The 16,351-nt window shown below is 43.7% G+C and overlaps 1 protein-coding gene across 5 annotated transcripts in view; it reads left to right on the plus strand.

The window, feature by feature from the left end:
* The first annotated feature begins 4,505 nt into the window (after positions 1-4,505).
* AFF3 (ALF transcription elongation factor 3) overlaps positions 4,506-16,351 on the plus strand; it is a 573,659-nt gene continuing 561,813 nt past the window's right edge. For all 5 annotated transcript variants that reach the window (XM_070573486.1, XM_070573489.1, XM_070573490.1 and 2 more), the window contains exon 1: positions 4,506-4,643. The gene's annotated coding sequence lies outside the window, so the exon portion shown is untranslated. The remainder of the gene's footprint in view (positions 4,644-16,351) is intronic.

Raw genomic sequence — 16,351 nt, forward strand, 5'->3', positions numbered from 1 at the left:
ACACCCCGCCTTTCCCCTGGTAACCACCAATCAGTCCTCTTTGTCTACATGTTTAACTTCCACCTATGAGTGGAGTCATACAGAGTTCGCCTTTCTCTATCTGGCTTATTTCACTTAACATAATTCTCTCAAGGTCTATCCATGTTGTTGTGAATAGGATGATTTTATCCTTTTTGTGGCTGAGTAGTATTCCATGGTATATATATACACCATATCTTCTTTATCCAATCATCAGTTGATGGGCACTTAGGTTGCTTCCACATCTTGGCTATTGTAAATAATGCTGTGATGAACATAGGGGTACATGAGACTTTTGGAATTGCTGATTTCAAGTTCTTTGGATAGATACCCAGTAGTGGGATGGCTGGGTCATAAGGTATTTCTATTTTTAATTTTTTGAGAAATCTCCATACTGTTTTCAATAGTGGCTGTACCAGTTTGCATTCACACCAACAGTGTATGAGGGTTCCTTTTTCCCCACAACCTCTCCAACATTTGTCACTTTTTGTTTTGGATATTTTTGCCATTCTAACAGGTGTAAGGTGATATCTTAGTGTGGTTTTGATTTGCATTTCCCTGATGATTAGTGATGATGAGCATCTTTTCATGTGTCTATTGGCCATCTGTATATCTTCTTTAGAGAAATGTCTGTTCATGTCCCCTGCCCATTTTTTGATCAGGTTGTTTGATTTTTTGTTGTTGAGCTGTGTGAGTTCTTTATATATTATGGAGATTAACCCTTTGTCAGATAGATAAATATTGTAAATATTTTTTCCCAACTAGTGGGTTGTTTTTTGGTTTCAAACCTGTTTTCCCTTGCCTTGAAGAAGCTCTTTAGTCTGATGAAGTCCCATTTGTTTATTCTTTCTATTGTTTCCCTTGTCTGAGGGGTTATGGTGTCCGAAAAGATTCTTTTGAAACTGATGTCAAAGAGTGTACTGCCTATATTCTCTTCTAGAGGACTTATTGTTTCAGGTCCAATCTTTAGGTCTTTGATCTATTGTGAGTTTATTTTTGTGAATGGTGAAAAAGAATGGTCAATTTTCATTCTTTTACATGTGGCTTTCCAGTTTCCCCAGCACCATTTGTTGAAGAGACTTTCTTTTCTCCGTTGTAGGCCCTCAGCTCCTTTGTCAAAGATTAGCTGTCCATAGATGTGTGGTTTTATTTCTGGGCTTTCAATTCTATTTCATGGTGCTTCCCATTTTATAGATGAGGAAACTGTGGCTCTGAGATAAAACTTGCTAAAGGTCACATAACATAGCAAGATTAATACATGACAGAACTTGAGCTCAAGATTGGTTTTACCCAACTGCGGTGTGGTAACCTTTTCATTCATGTACTCACTCAACAAATATTTATCGAGGGCCTACTATGTGCAACAGGTCATGCAGAGTCAGGCATGGACAGGGCTGGCACTAATTCTACCTTGCAAAGCCTCTAGTCTCCTGGAGAAGACACACGACTAAGTAATTGATTGTAATTAAATGTGGTGGGTGTTGTGGCAGAGGAAGTACATTTATTAAACATTGTGCCAGATATTTTTCCAGAGGCTGGAAATAAATTTAAATGAATGCATCTGCAACCAGCCCAGCCCCCAGGGACCTGTTGCTGCTCGCATTCCATGTCTGCCTTCTCATCTGTCCGGCCGTTCATCCAGGGAGGGGACATCTGCACCGGGTACACAAGGATGCTCGCTGAGAGGAGCATGGGCTTCTTGGAGTGCTCCCTGCCACGGCTGGGACTGCAGAGAGCACGTACAAAAGCACAGTGGTAAGATGCAGCACAGAGTGTTCAGCAGCTGGCTGGTGGTGGGTCATTGCTGGGTGAGCAGTGGGGGGTGAATGGAGGGTAAAAGTGGGGAAGGCATGACTGGGGACATTTGCAGAGGTCCGCACATAAACAGCTGGCAGAAAATGCATTCTTTGACTCTGTTACAAATGTACACTAAAGAATTAACCCTTTTTTTTTTTAAATGAAGGCCTTCTGCCTTATTGGGAATAGCTCTCCTTGGTATGAAATTTATGAATTTTACAAGGAGTTTTCAGAATAGTAAGGCAAGCAAACAAAATACCGATGATGATGTTCCTCACCACTTACTGAATGCTTACTGCATCCTGTACCTACATGATAGCGTTTAGTTTACACAATCACTCTGTGAGGGGAGTACTGCGTAGATGAGGAACCTGAAGTTAAGTGATGTGCTGAAGGTCCCGCAGCTACTAAATGGTAGAGACAGGGTTCAAACCCAAGTCTTTCAGATCTCAGAGCCCACCCTCTTAACCACCAAATCACCCATGGTACCATCCAACATGGAGGCAAATGGCTTCAGTGGCAGCCCGCAGGCATTATGAATCCTGCCTCAGAGAGGAGTAATGAGGAAGGGTTTTTAGCATCCATGGGGACTTGCCAGACAGCCAATGGAAGTAAAGGCATCCCCCAAAAAGGAAACAGCATGGGAAAAGACAGCGTGACCTATGGTGGCCTGGATGTTCACCAGGAGTGTGTTGTTGGGCGGTGTGGAGGGAAGTAGGTAGAGAGCATGACAAGAGATGGCGTTGGAGAGGGCAGAGGCTACTGCATCAAGCACCTTGTCCACTCAGCGATGGAATTTTGGGATTTTCCTGTAGGTGAAGAGGAGCCATTGAAGGGTTTAAGGACTGGGAACGGGGTGAGGGGAGGGTAATGTTATCATTTTTGCAGTCTATTGCAAAGAAAATTTGAAGGCGGTTTGAAAAACACTCTTGAGGCTGTCACCTGGGAGATAAGTTTGGAGACCACGTGTCCACATTTCTGATCGTGCACCCTCCTCGGTTAGGAAGTCTTCACAACATGTTCCCAGTAGAGGTGTGACTATTCACAAAGCATCACAGGATAACTGTATTCATACTTCACATGCCTTAAAATGTACACAAAAAGTAAACACTAAAAATATGACATAAAAGTAAATGTGAGTCTTGGGACTGGATGGAGGAGGTGCTTGCGCGACACTGTGAATATATTCAGTGCCACTGCATTGTGCATTTCAGAACAGTTAATGGTTAATTTTATGTTCTGTGAATATTACTTCAATAAAAATGAATAAACAGGTAAGCATGAGTAGATATTCAAGCCTTTTCTTCCCACACCTCAGGGAATTTTCTTGCAGGCCTTGGGTGCACATGCCCATTTAGAGACTAGGGCAGTGATGACAGGCCTCGAGTAAGGGCCTGGCTGTGGGAAAGGAGAAAACAGAAGGGATGCGAGGCGTGGTTTAAGAGGTAGGATTGACAAGGCTTGATGATTAAAGGTCGAGGTGTATGGGGGAAGGAGAAGAAGGCAGGAAGACTCCCCATTTCTGGTTTAGATGTAAGAGAAAGAAAGCTTTTCCCCTTGCTGGGGCCTGATGCGGCCAGTACTTGGATAATTCCCAGTGATTGGCATAGGATTGGGTGGGATAGTTTCTAGACATGTCTGGAAGTGAATCCAGCCTGAGGATACCGAAGGATGGCCTTGTTTGGACGAGGACAACTGAGGGTCAAACTTGAAGAAGCCATATTAGCCAAGGGCAAAGCAAGAGGAGGAATTTAGGAACAAGGCAGGAAGGATTTCACAGGCCACATGGAAGCGATGTGGCAGGGAGTCAAAGACCAGCGTTTTATTTTGACCAGTCGGTCCTGAGTGCCTGGAGGATGTCCTGGAAGATCAGCAGAGACTAGTGAATATGTGGATACGGGCTTGGGAAGCAGCATGTAGAGAGCGGGAGAGGCCATCCATGGAGAACAGGAACCACTAGACTGAGAACGGAGCCCTGGAGAAGGACAAAAATTTAGATGTTGGCGGAGGAATGGAAGCCTGACCATGAGTGAAATCACCTGACCAAAACCAGGAGAATGTGGAGTCTTGGGGGCCCAGGGGAAGTTCCGGAAGGAAAGAAGTGCTCACTGGTGTCAAACACTAGAGGGGGACAAATAAGACAGGACCTGAAAAAGTGTCCATTGGTAAGGTCCCTGGTTATCTGATTCCTTGATCTGGTGCTCTTTCTCCTCTCCCAGTGCATCTCTGTCCTAGAAAGTTCTAGAAGACCTATTACGGTCTGGAGGCAGGATCAGGCTTTTGGTTCTGGTCTCTGGGATATCTAGATAGTTGGAAGGAATCAGCAGAGTTTCAGGCAAGTTAAGTAGCCCATCTAAGTCAGCATACCCAATGACAAGAATATATTTAAGGAGTTTCAAAACGCTCCTGGGATTCTTTTAAGGAGTCTGCATAGAGTTAGGCAGAGGTAGAGCAATAAAGAACTTCTCCCGTCGGCCTCCACGACCGCATTCTTCTGGTTTGTGTCAGGTGGTCCCCGGAGTGGGGCCCAGGCTCCTGCCTCCAGCCTTCTGGTAGAACTTGCCCTGCGGTGGGTGGGAGGAGGCCGGTTGGGTGTCTGGTGGGGAAACGTCGTTGGCTGGTTTAGTCCCCTCGCCTCCACACTTTCACATCCTCTATCAACACCTGCACACTTCAGTCGCGACCACACACGCTCTTCCTGTTTATACAGAAAGTGCCATTCAGAAAGCTTGCCAGTGAGAAGACAGCCATACACTCAGCCTCAGAAGAAAGAAGCTGAACGAATTACTTGAGAGAGAAAGAAGAGGAGCGAGCGTGTGAGCTGAGAGGTAAGATCAAGCCAGACGGGGCCTGGGTCCTCTGGGCTGCCCTAGCTAAAAAAGAAGTGACCCTTACTTTGTACCCTTCAGGGAGGGACTTGGGGAAGCCCAGCTCATGCTCCTCAGGGCTGGGCGGCAGGGAGCCCTCCCAATCTGCCCCATAGAGATAATTCAGCCTCAGGTGAGCAGCTGGACAGATTGAGGAGGCTGACTTGGAACGTGGTCAAAATAGGTCCCAGAATTCATATGGGTGTAGCATGCAAAGAATACACAACCTAGGTGTGAACGTGTTCACACACATTTACGTCAGTAACTGGGCCTATGGGCCTTATGGAAAGTGTTTCTGAGTCTCATTTAGGCCGTTAGCTGCACCTCAAACAAAGAACCCATGATATAGTTGCAGATGGGGCCCCAGTGCATGGCCCGGGGGAGCGAGCTCACAGAGGCCTGGGTGCAGGACGCCACTGCTCCTGCAGAAATAACTCAGAACGCATGACCTCCTCACCATCAGGGGCTGACAAGCCTATTCGTATTCCTTGAACAACATGTTATGTATGCATGTGTGTGTACATATGCACATGTGCACATACATCATGCACATATACATGGCACATTACATGTATACACAAACATGCACACATACATATATACATGTAAACATACATATCATATAGTACAAAATAGCAATAGTGACAATATTTTTGAAACCAGAGAACTAATGGTGTGACAAAGGACTTTTTTCCTAATATGTGAATTCTTTGCTATTCAAGTCTTACAAATATAAAAGGGAAATCATGTTTAGATATGCATTTCATAACCGCTTTTATTCAAAGGGGTGAAAATTCCACGAGACGGGGACCATCAGGTAGTCTAGGACCTGATATTGCAACACGAATCGCTAAAGGCCAAATGTTAACTGATACCCATGTCAGCAAAGAAGTGGCAGAAAACTCGGCCTTTGAGTCTTGAGTGTATACGCTAAATAATCAGGTTTTTAAAAAATTATGGTCTCTGCTTTTGCCAAAAGCATTTGGCCCTTGGAGCAAAATTGAAGAAGAGTACCTTCCTTTCCTGAGGGCTGTCAAGGTTTCCCGTCTCGCTGCTGGGGTGAGACGAGCACAGTGAAAGTAAGAGGAGCACAAGGCGTTCTACGGTTTTGGTTGTGTTTCTGTCGACGGCGGTTACCTTGCTCTGGGCATCACCTGCATTTGGTGTTTGGTTGTGTCATGCATATTTTTATTTATTTTGCATTATTTATTTTGCATTAGAAGATGGGGAAAAATATACATTGCTCATTCGCTAGACTTCTGGATTCAATTTCCAACTCTAACACTTCCTGTGACTTTGGGCAAGTCACTCCACCTCTCAGCATCAGGGTTGTGGTATCTGTAAAGTAGTACAATAATAGTGTCTGCCTCTTCACTAAGGATTAGATGGGCTCATACGTGCAAAGTGCTTAGAGGAGTGCCTGGCACATTGAGAAGGCTCAGTAAGTGTTAGTGGCCTTTATTATTATTGTTATCATTATCACCAGCTTTTCGGCAATTAGCTGTCAGGCTTGAAGGGAAATGGTAAGAGGGTAGGAAAGATTGAAGGTGGGAAGAGGTGTATGTAAGTGAGCACAGAAGGAGACACATAAGAGGTGGGAGCCATGGCACCACCACGTGCAGTCCTCACCCTGCAGAGGTGTGGGGAGCAGGAGGCTGGCAAAGGAGCACAGGAGCCTCTCCCCACGAGTCCCGCTCACGAGAGGAGCAGGCTGAGCTCAGTGGACTCGGTTACGTGAGCTTGTACACATCTTGCATGTCCATGTGCACAGCAACCCGGAAAGTAGATACATGTAACCGTGGCGTCCAAATGATAGTAAATGGTGTATGTTCAGTGCCTCTCACGTGTGAAGCTTGTGCTCACATGTTACATGTCTTCCATCAGATTATTGCATCAAATTCCTTGCAATTGTGTCTATTTTAGAAGACAGCTGATAGCTGGCCTAAGAGTGCAGAGTTAGGAGATGGCAGAGTTGGGATCTAGCCCCCACTCATTGCCTTTACAATCCAAATCAAGTGGTAATGAAATGTGACTGATGAGGAAGCCGTGTCCAAGAGAATGAAGAAACAAGTTCAAGGTCACACTGAGAGTCAAAGTTATGGTGAGCAGCTGGGTACTGGTCTCCAATTTGTAGACCCTTTATTTTACATAACAGTTCAGAGGAAGAACGCTGGGGCTTGCATCCTGCCTCCAGAGGTTGACAGCTATGGGACTCCTTCAATAAATCACTTTATCTTCCATGCTTCAGTTTCTTTATCTGTAATGGGGGCATAATAACCTGTCCTACATCATTCATAGGGTTTTAGGAGATTCCAGTGAGGGTACATACGTAAAATGATATTATATTATTTCTGATTCATGTAAGAAAAAAATGTTCAAAGTGACTTTCAGTGAAGGCAATTTAAAAGAAAAGGGGGTCTGGCCCGGTGGTGTGGTGATTGAGTTCACGCACTCAGCTTCAGCAGCCTGGGGTTCCCGAGTTGGGTTCCTGGGTTGGGTTCCTGGGCATGGACCTACACACCACTCACCAAACCACACTCTGGCAGTGTCCCATAAACAAAATAGAGGAAGACTGGTACAGATGTTAGCTCAGGGCCAATCTTCCTCACAAAAAAAAAGAAAGGAAAGGAAAAATGCAAATGATGGTGGTTCTTAATGACGTCATTAGTATGATTTAAGTTCTTCTTTCAAATGGCTACTTTGCATTCTCTGGTACTGATATTCCATAATTTGTTTACTTATTCCCATATATGGAAAATTATTTATTTCTGCTGTTTTTGATATTATAAATCAGACTGCATTGACTGTTCTACAGATTTTGGACTGCAATCATTCTGTGAGTTCTTCTAATTTCTGCAAATCTGATAAGCAAATGGCACTTTCATTTTTGTTTTTGTTGGCTTTTCTTGGATCACAAGTGTGTTGATTCCGAATGTTTTAAAACACAGCTTTGCAAAAAAACTAAAGATGCTATCCCTCATCCAGAAAATAACCAAAATACATGTTGCTTTTAAAGTGAAGTAGCACCATTTTTCTCAGGATTAAAATGCAAGCAGGTATTTGTCTACAAATATAAACCTATTAAAAAGGCCCTTGCACAAATATTCCTCTTTATAGCTTTTATTGGTGCTAAAAATGGGGGGTTATAATGAAAACAAGACGAGACTCCTGCAATAACGAATAAACATGACAATTTGATTTATTGCTGTTCCTCCGCTGTAGCCTGTTGACAGATTTTTCTTTATGGAAAAATTACCATGGTTTAAATCTCTATCATATGGCACTTAATTCAATCGACAATATGTTACCAATTAGATCCTGCTTAAACTACCATCAGCCAGCAGACCACGGAACATGTTAAGTAGCATGACAATCAGATAACTAGTAAAATGCTTTGTGGCAGCTTTCTCAGGGCCAAGGAGCAATGCTGAGACAATGGATAACGAAGAGAGAAAGGGCAAAGAGAGCACTTACTTTTCCCCATCCTAAAAAAAGAAATTGTTTCAAGTTCTCCTAAAAGCATGCAAAGAGTTTGTGTCTGAGTTGATAATTGTGTGAGTTGATATTTGCTACCCCTCTTCCACCCCTCCATCCTCCTGTACCTTTTGATGATAAATTTGAAAACTGAAGGCATTCTGTCCCTAAATCCTCTCTAATGTGATGCTGCATGACTTCAACTCAGCCATCATGACCCACTCAGTGACGTGTTTTAAGATTTCACCTTTCTCCTAAGCCCTGGATGTTGACCACAGAAGGAGGGAATTCTTCTTAAGTGAGATGAGCCTCCTTTCCTTATTTTCCTCTCAGAATCTGGCTATATCCTGTTTGCAAGTATTCCTGTTGCAAGAGAGAGAAACAAAATTGGGTTCTGTTGAACTGAAAAGCAACCTTTTGTAACAATATTGGGGGCTGACCAGGCTTAAAGTTGAGCAGCGAGAGAGGGGTTCTGAAGCCCAGGCAGCCAGGACCAGTAAGAACGTTATTCAGAGTAACAGTAATAGAAACAAGGGCAGTGTGGGCCACATAATACAGCCACCACTGTCACAGATGTGGCCTCCATTGTCCCCACGTTGGGGCATCACTTATGTGAAATACAGAATCCTGGAGAGAAGGGAGAGAGGGCTGAACTGCATCTAGGTCACGTGCTTGTCCCCAGGGAAAGGTCAGATCCAGCCATTTGACTGCAGCCCCTACTTGCCAAAGCTACGCACAGTGTGGCATCCCCAAAATGCAGACTGGAGTGGTAATAGGAAGCGGATGGTTGGAACGTGACGGCAAAAGTGACAAATATCTGTTCACTGCACGGCAGTCTCTGAGCGAAGGCTGGTTTGTGACAAATGGGAGAGATAGCCATTGGTGGTTTGTTCATATAGATAAGTGTACAAAAGAGAGAATTAGGACACTGAGAACCCACTGCTTCCTGCGTTCTCACTGTGGTCGCTTTGCTTCTACAGCTGGGAGTGGGGTATGTGACCGAGGAATTTTCCTAAGGACCTGAGCAATAACATGGACCCTCCTTCTAAATCATAGTAATGGGTACTGTCTCCCCAGCTCCTACCTCTGTGAGCATTTTATAGTTATTTTCTTACTGCCAGCCCTGCAACATAGATATCATACACTTCTTTTGCACGTGGAGAGCAGAGGCTCTAAGAGGCTAAGTGACGTGTCTGAGGGCATACAGGTAGATGCGGGGTTCAAACCCAGGCTGCCTAGCTCTAACCAGCCAGCCTTAGCGTGATCCCGAGACCCGGCTGCACAGCAGCAACACATGTGGTATTATTTGAAAGAAATCCCTTTCCTCCAGGACACTAGTGTGTGTGTGTGTGTGTGTGTGCATGCACACACATGTGTGTGCTCCAGGCACACATTACCAGGAAGAATGCTGAGAGCAAAGTCATGGACTCAGAGGAAAACATCCCATATGTTATAACTTTGCCTGGGCTGTCCCTATTTCTGAATACCATGACAATATTTTTTGAAGCAAAGATCAAAGGACATATGGTCTGACTCATGGGTTACGAGAGGGAAAAATATTTGAAATTGGGACTATCTGGGACAATTTGAGACGTGTGTCTACAATCATTCCCAGAGCACCTAGAAATTATGGAGTTCTTTGGGGAACACTATGAAATACTGGCATATTAAATCCCGTCTCCAAACTAGGAATGATTTTATCAGCAGAATTTAGGACAGCCTTATACATTGGCTAAGTGATTATATAGCTGTAAGGCCTCATGCCCATGAAAATAACAAGGAAGTTGACATCTGTTTATAGCACCTATAAAACCATTAGAAATAATAAGCAAATTCAACATACAAAAATAAATAGATTTCATAAAGCAAAAATAGCCATAATTCACAGAAGCCATTGAAATTTAAATACCTAGAAAAGAACTTAAGAGAAAACACTGAAGACCTGTATGAAAAAGAATCTACTTAGGGATGTAAAACTTAGAAACGGAAACACATACCATGAGGAGACTAGATAAGCAGACTCAATACTAACTCTCACCAAAATAATTTGTAAGCAAAAAATGTATAAAATAAAATTTCCAATGCTTGTGGGGAGGAAGGGGCCTTGATAAAATTCCAATCTAAAATTCTGATGAATTTTAGATAAAAGTAAAAATTTTTGAAAAAAAGAAGAAAAGGTGGAGGTGGACATGGTGCTTGCCTTGTCAAGTATGAAAGTTTCAGTGGTCGTGTAGTTCCAGATGGATAGACAGATCAATGGGAGAGAAGAGAAAGTACGCACCCACACACGTTCACACATATGCAAATGGAGTAGAGGATAAAAACACCTTCGAAACAGTAATACCAAGAATGAGGACAGTAATATCAAGAATGGTCAGTCCTCATCTGACTTGGTTCTTCAGCATTTTTGACAAGTTATTTACTCCTTCCTTGTTGAAACACCTACTCCTCTGCCTCCAGAACATCATTCTCTTATTTCTCTTCCTATCTCACTGGACGCTCCTTCTTGGTCTCTTTTTCCAATCTTCCCCATCTCTAAATGGTGGAATGCCCAGGGCTCAGCACTCCAACCTCTCTGCTCTGTCTATACTCACTTCCCAGGTGACCTGATCCAATATGACCAGTCAAACACCAGCGATGCCCAAACTTACATCACCCAGCCCTGACCATTTTTCTGACTAGACACCCAGCTGTCCAACCACACTCAGTGTCTCCACTTGAATGTGTGTTCAGCCTCACAATCTTAACATGTCCAAAATAGAATTCCTGCTCTCCCTAACTCCAGCCCTGCCCCTCCTGCAGTTTCTTCACGTCAGTAAAAGTCCCCTTCATTCTTCCAGTGTCAGCCCAGCACACTGAAGCCATCCTTCACTCCTTTCTTTCACATCCCACATCTAATCCACTAGCAAATCCCACCCATATGACCTTTGAAATATATCCAGAATTGAGTCACTTCTCACCCCTTCTGCTTCTACCTCCCTGCTGTCTTATCTGCTCTGCAAACTCATCTCCTTTCCACACGCTCCCTTTTTCATCCTGTTCTCAGCACAGACCCAGAGAAATTCTTATAAGACTTAAGTCAAATCATACGACTGCTCAGAACCCTCCAACGGCTTCCTACCTCACTGTTCCGGTTATCTAGAGCTGTGTAACCAACTACCCAAAAGCATGGTGGCTTAAAACAACCTTTCCATTTTGCTGAAGATACCATGGGTCAGGCATTTGGGCAGTTTGGTGTTGGCTGGGCTGGAGGATACCCTTCCAAGATGGCATCTTCACTCACGTGCTGGCCCCGTGGGGCTTCTTGGCTTCTCTCTCTCACCATGTGGCATCTCATCCTCCAGGGCCCTCCACGTGGCTTGGGCTTCTCACAGAATGGCAATCTTGGGGTGTTTGCAGTTTTTCCATTATGATTATCTTCTAAGAAGCAGCTGCCAGACTAGCTAAGGGCTATTCCCCAAACTAGCATAGCATCCTTTCTGCCATATTTTATTGGCTAAAATAGTCACCAGACCTGATCAGATTCAAAGAAATAGAGAGATAGACTCTATCTTCTGATGGGGGCATGGCAATATCACATTGCAAAAGAGCACGTGGGATATTGCTACGGCCCATCTCTCACTCACTCACCCAGTGCCAAAATCCAAAGTCTTTACCATGACCTGTCAGTCCTACACAGTCTGACTCCTGCCACCTCTCTGACTTCTTCTAGTGCCCTCTCCCCTAATTTGTGGTACAGTTTCAGCTAGAGTGGCCTCTTCGGCATTCTTTGAACACACCAAGCATAACCCCATCTCACAGCTCAGCACCTGCTGTTAGCTCAGCCTGAACTGCCCTTCCCTGGGTGCAGGGTCATCTCTCACTTCCTTCAGGTCTCTACCCAAATGTCACCATTTTAGAGAGACTTTCCCTGACGCCTTGTGTAAAATAGGCATTCCGGTGCTCCTCATGCATTGCATTTAACACCACTTCATACAGTATGTGTCTACTTGCCCTTATCTGCCTCTTCCCATTAGAATGTAATATATCCCCAGGACCTAGAAAAATGCCTCCTCGGTGTAGGTTCTGGATAAATATTTGTTTAACAAATGAATGACTGGATGAGTAAATTTCAGTAAATGATATTGGGATAGTTTCTAACTGTTGGGGGGTGGTGTGGAAGAGAATAAAATTAGATGCATACCTAGTACGTTAAACCAAAATAAGTTCCAGAAAGATTTTAACGTGTTATAATAAAACTCGAAAATTACTAGAGAAAATTTTGGTAAAAATAAAATAATCTGAGGATGAGAAAGGTTTTTGTAAGCCTGGTACTAAATAAATGAAGTGTGGATGTAAATAAGGATAGGCTTGACTGTCAAAAACATCACACACACAAAAATGAAAAGACGAACAGCAAACTTGGAAAAATACTTCAATATATAATGAGCACATACCATCTTTAATATATAAAGAGCTCTGTCAAATACATTCAGAAAAGAAAAAAATACAAAAGTTGATGGAAGAAAAATTCTACCAAGTGTGTGGTGGCAGGAAAGCTACTCAGTTCTATAAAAGGGGATGCCAGGTGGATTCCAAAAGTAAGTATATGTAGCTCTCTTAGAACAGTGTCTAGCATATAATAGGTGCTCACCGACCATTGGCTTTTAATATTATGATTATCTCCTAATGCCATGCACGACATACAGCTGGAACTTGTAAAAGTTCATTCATTATTTCATCCCTTCCTTCTCTCATTCCCTGGGGGTCAAGTGTCACTCCACTTCCGAAGCAGCCCTCTCTGTTTTCTTCTCCCATTGACTCATAAATATAATGAAGACGAGTGCTACAGGAGCTTGAATTCTTGAGAAATCTATTTTAAAATGCAGCCTCTCCCAGGAAGACTGCATTTATACCATATTAACAAGACTAACCTGATGATCATAGTCCTTAGAGTCGATTAGGGGCCGAGACAGCACCCTGTGGCACACTGAACCAGCACTTCCTCGGTTTAGTGAAAAAGATAAGTATGTCCATGGGGTCTGAGTCTCACAGAAGCACTAGGTCGCCCTGTTCTTAAAGGAACAGGGGTGTTGGGAACTGGGATGTCGAGTCCATCATTTTGTTTTTCAAATGGCATATTTACAACCTGGAGTCGGAGAAACTCTGGGCTGAAAATGTTGCTGTGGAATTTCTGGCCATTAATTTTATGAGTCTGTTATTCAATCTTTATTGTTGCCTGGCCTGCAATTATGTTTTTGTCCTTTAGGAGATGCTCAATCTTTGTTCTGTTTAGAAATAGAGTGAGTGGTTAATCTTTTCAAAGGGCAAATGCCCTTCTGCCATCTCAACCAAGATTTTGGTGGTATTGATGGTGCCTCAGTTGGGTTGTCCCATGAGGGAGCGCGTGCTCGAGGAAGTTGTGAGGCAGCCCAGTGATCTCATCACCCTGCACGGCATGAAATGGTTTTGCTCACAAAACTCCTAAAAGAACTCCAGAAAACTTTGTACTCTGAGTCTTTCTGGAAGTCAGTATTTGAACCTGTCCCTTTGATGCATGGGCTTTATTTCTGGGGCAACGAATGCCCCAAGCACTGTAGTAAGATTTGTGCAGGCAGTGATCTGCACGGGGGCACACTGCTGAGTGTGCGAGTAAAGACTAACACCCAGCCCACACTCCATTTGCCTGGAGGAAGAGACACCTTTTCTCTAATTCTCACAAAGGCACCAGCATCTCACCAAGCCCTGGGCCCCAAAGTCTGCACCCTTCAGTGTGGGTGTCTCTTATGCATGTGCATAGGACAGGCCCGGGTGAGGGGAATGTACGGTGTGGCAGAAATCTGTGGTGCAGGAGAGGTGGGAATGGAGAGCTGGCGTGGAGCCTTGCCCACAGAGCAGGCTTGGGTACATCAGTTTTAGGAAGGATGACATCCGCAACCTGAGAATCCAGCCATAAATTCCATTAACCCTGAATGTATCAGCGAGCTTCTCAAAACTTCTTTGTGCATCCCACCCAAGTTGGGACACTACTATCTTAATCATTCTGTTTTGTGTACCACATGCTTGTAACTAATAGGGAGCTACTGGAAGTGTGATATATACAGTATGCCTCCCTTAAAACAAGGATTCCTGCCAGTGACACTTGGCCATGACACTCCTCCTTCTCATGCACAGTGCAAGTTGTATGAGGCAGAACCACATGGAAGCCGAGTGGAAAGGCTTTGATGAGTGCTAGACCTTGACTCAAATCTCAGCTGTGCCCCCTTGTATAAAAGAATATTAATGATCACTCATCCAGCACTTTCTATGCACCAGGCCCTAGAAGCTATATAACCGTGGGCAAATTACTTTTCTGAGTCTCAGTTTACTCTTCAGTTAAAATAGGGATAATAATCATCTGGGTTGTTGTGAGGATTTAATGAGGTTGTGTGTAATGTGTTCAGAGTACCTGGAAACTACTAAGCACTCAGTAAAAAGCAGCTATTTTTTATTATTTAGACACTGGAACCACATCAACTTTAATATGCCTATTACTTGAAGAACAAGTAAATTAGACATGTTGAAAAGAGGGTTAATTTCTCAGATTGGTGAAGCATTTTGTGAATAACAATAGTAATTTTCTAAATGGCTCTGAGTAACCTGGAAAAGAGCATGCATGGAGTGCAGGCCCTGTTGGTTTCCCGGAGAGAAAATTGCCCATTGGAATGGCCTGACCATTACGTGCTCATAATGTGGACTGTTTTATATATATATGTACTTAGTTGTAGCACATTTGCCAGGAAAACTGCTAGGCTGATTTTGCTTAAATAGCCCATCTTTTTTTGTCTTGAATAAAGAGTCAAATACATGATTTAGATTTTATGTTTAGGGATTGTTTATATCAGGAAGCATCAATCCAGATAATTGGCAAGTGGGTACACATTCAAATGATATGATGATATCCCTGCCACATTTTCCTATGATTCTAGGAGGAAAAAAATAGTTAGAGATTCCTGTTTCAGAATCTCATCAAAATAGATCCTCTGGTTTAGTTAAGTGGTGGCTGCTGCTAAGTTTGTCAATGGTGACAATGAAACTGAAATCAGGGGGACTCAGACCCATTGGCTATGTATTCTGCCCGGTGGCTGTCTTCCGTGCCACAGCCCGCACACTCCTGGCTGGATTTAGTGAACAGACAGCTTGGGGTTAGCAAAGGCGACAGATGGACTGACGGTGCCTGACCATTGACCCTGAACTCTGACCTCTGACCCAATTCCTTCTCTCTGTACTCCAGAAATGTGTCCATGGAAAGGATAAACAAATTAAGTATCTCAGCGTTGAGACCTTAGAGGTCATCTATTTTAACCATACTCTCCTTTTCCAACACATTTTGATTAAGTGGTCATCGATTCTGTTTAACTACCTCTGGCAACAGAAAGCTCACGCCCCTTGATATGGCCATTCTTTTTCCAAAGAGTTTCAATTACTTGAAAGTCCTTCTGTTCAAAGCAAATTCAGCCTCTCTGTAATTTTGACCCTTGTTTCCAATTTTGCCTTCTGGTGTCGCAGTGAATAAATCTAAGAATATGAGATTGACTTGGGCAAACAGATCACAATACTCTGCATTCAAAGCATCCTCTGGGCCAAATAACAATAACTGACAGTTATGAATCTCCAGGGGCGTGGGTTGGAAGAGGTAGGCTCAGAAAAGGCATTGCTTGAACTCTGAAATTAACCTTCCTTGAGTGGGTCACTCTGGTCATCCTTAACCAACCACTAAAAACATCAGAAGCCTCTTGAGAGTTTTCCGGTGAGAATGGGTTAGAGGAGGAGGGAGAGAGAGAGAGAGAGAGAGCTAGGGTGGTATTGTTCATACTTGTTATAAAGGAGCCCCAGCTGAGAAAGGGAGTTAGCAAGAGAGGGTCCACAATCTACCTGCTCCATGAATAATTGTTCTCTGACTAATGCCAACTCCTGCAGGAGTTGTAAGCCATCCTGAGTTTTCCGTGCCCCTGGGTAACTCATCAGCATCTAGTTGGGAGCAGGAACCTCCCTGGGGCTGCTCTCCTCAGGCCTTGTTTATTTAGACATTCAAAGCATTTGTGTAGTGGGGGTGTGGAGGAATGGCTGAAGCTCAGAGGTCAGGCAAAGTAGGGTCTGGGATCAGAGTCAGCAAAAACTGTCCACAAAGAATTAAAAGACCCCCAGCCTGGTTCTGGCTGTACCACCAAGCAGCT

Source organism: Equus przewalskii, chromosome 14 (genome assembly GCF_037783145.1).
Source record: "Equus przewalskii isolate Varuska chromosome 14, EquPr2, whole genome shotgun sequence".
Classification (NCBI taxonomy): domain Eukaryota; kingdom Metazoa; phylum Chordata; class Mammalia; order Perissodactyla; family Equidae; genus Equus; species Equus przewalskii.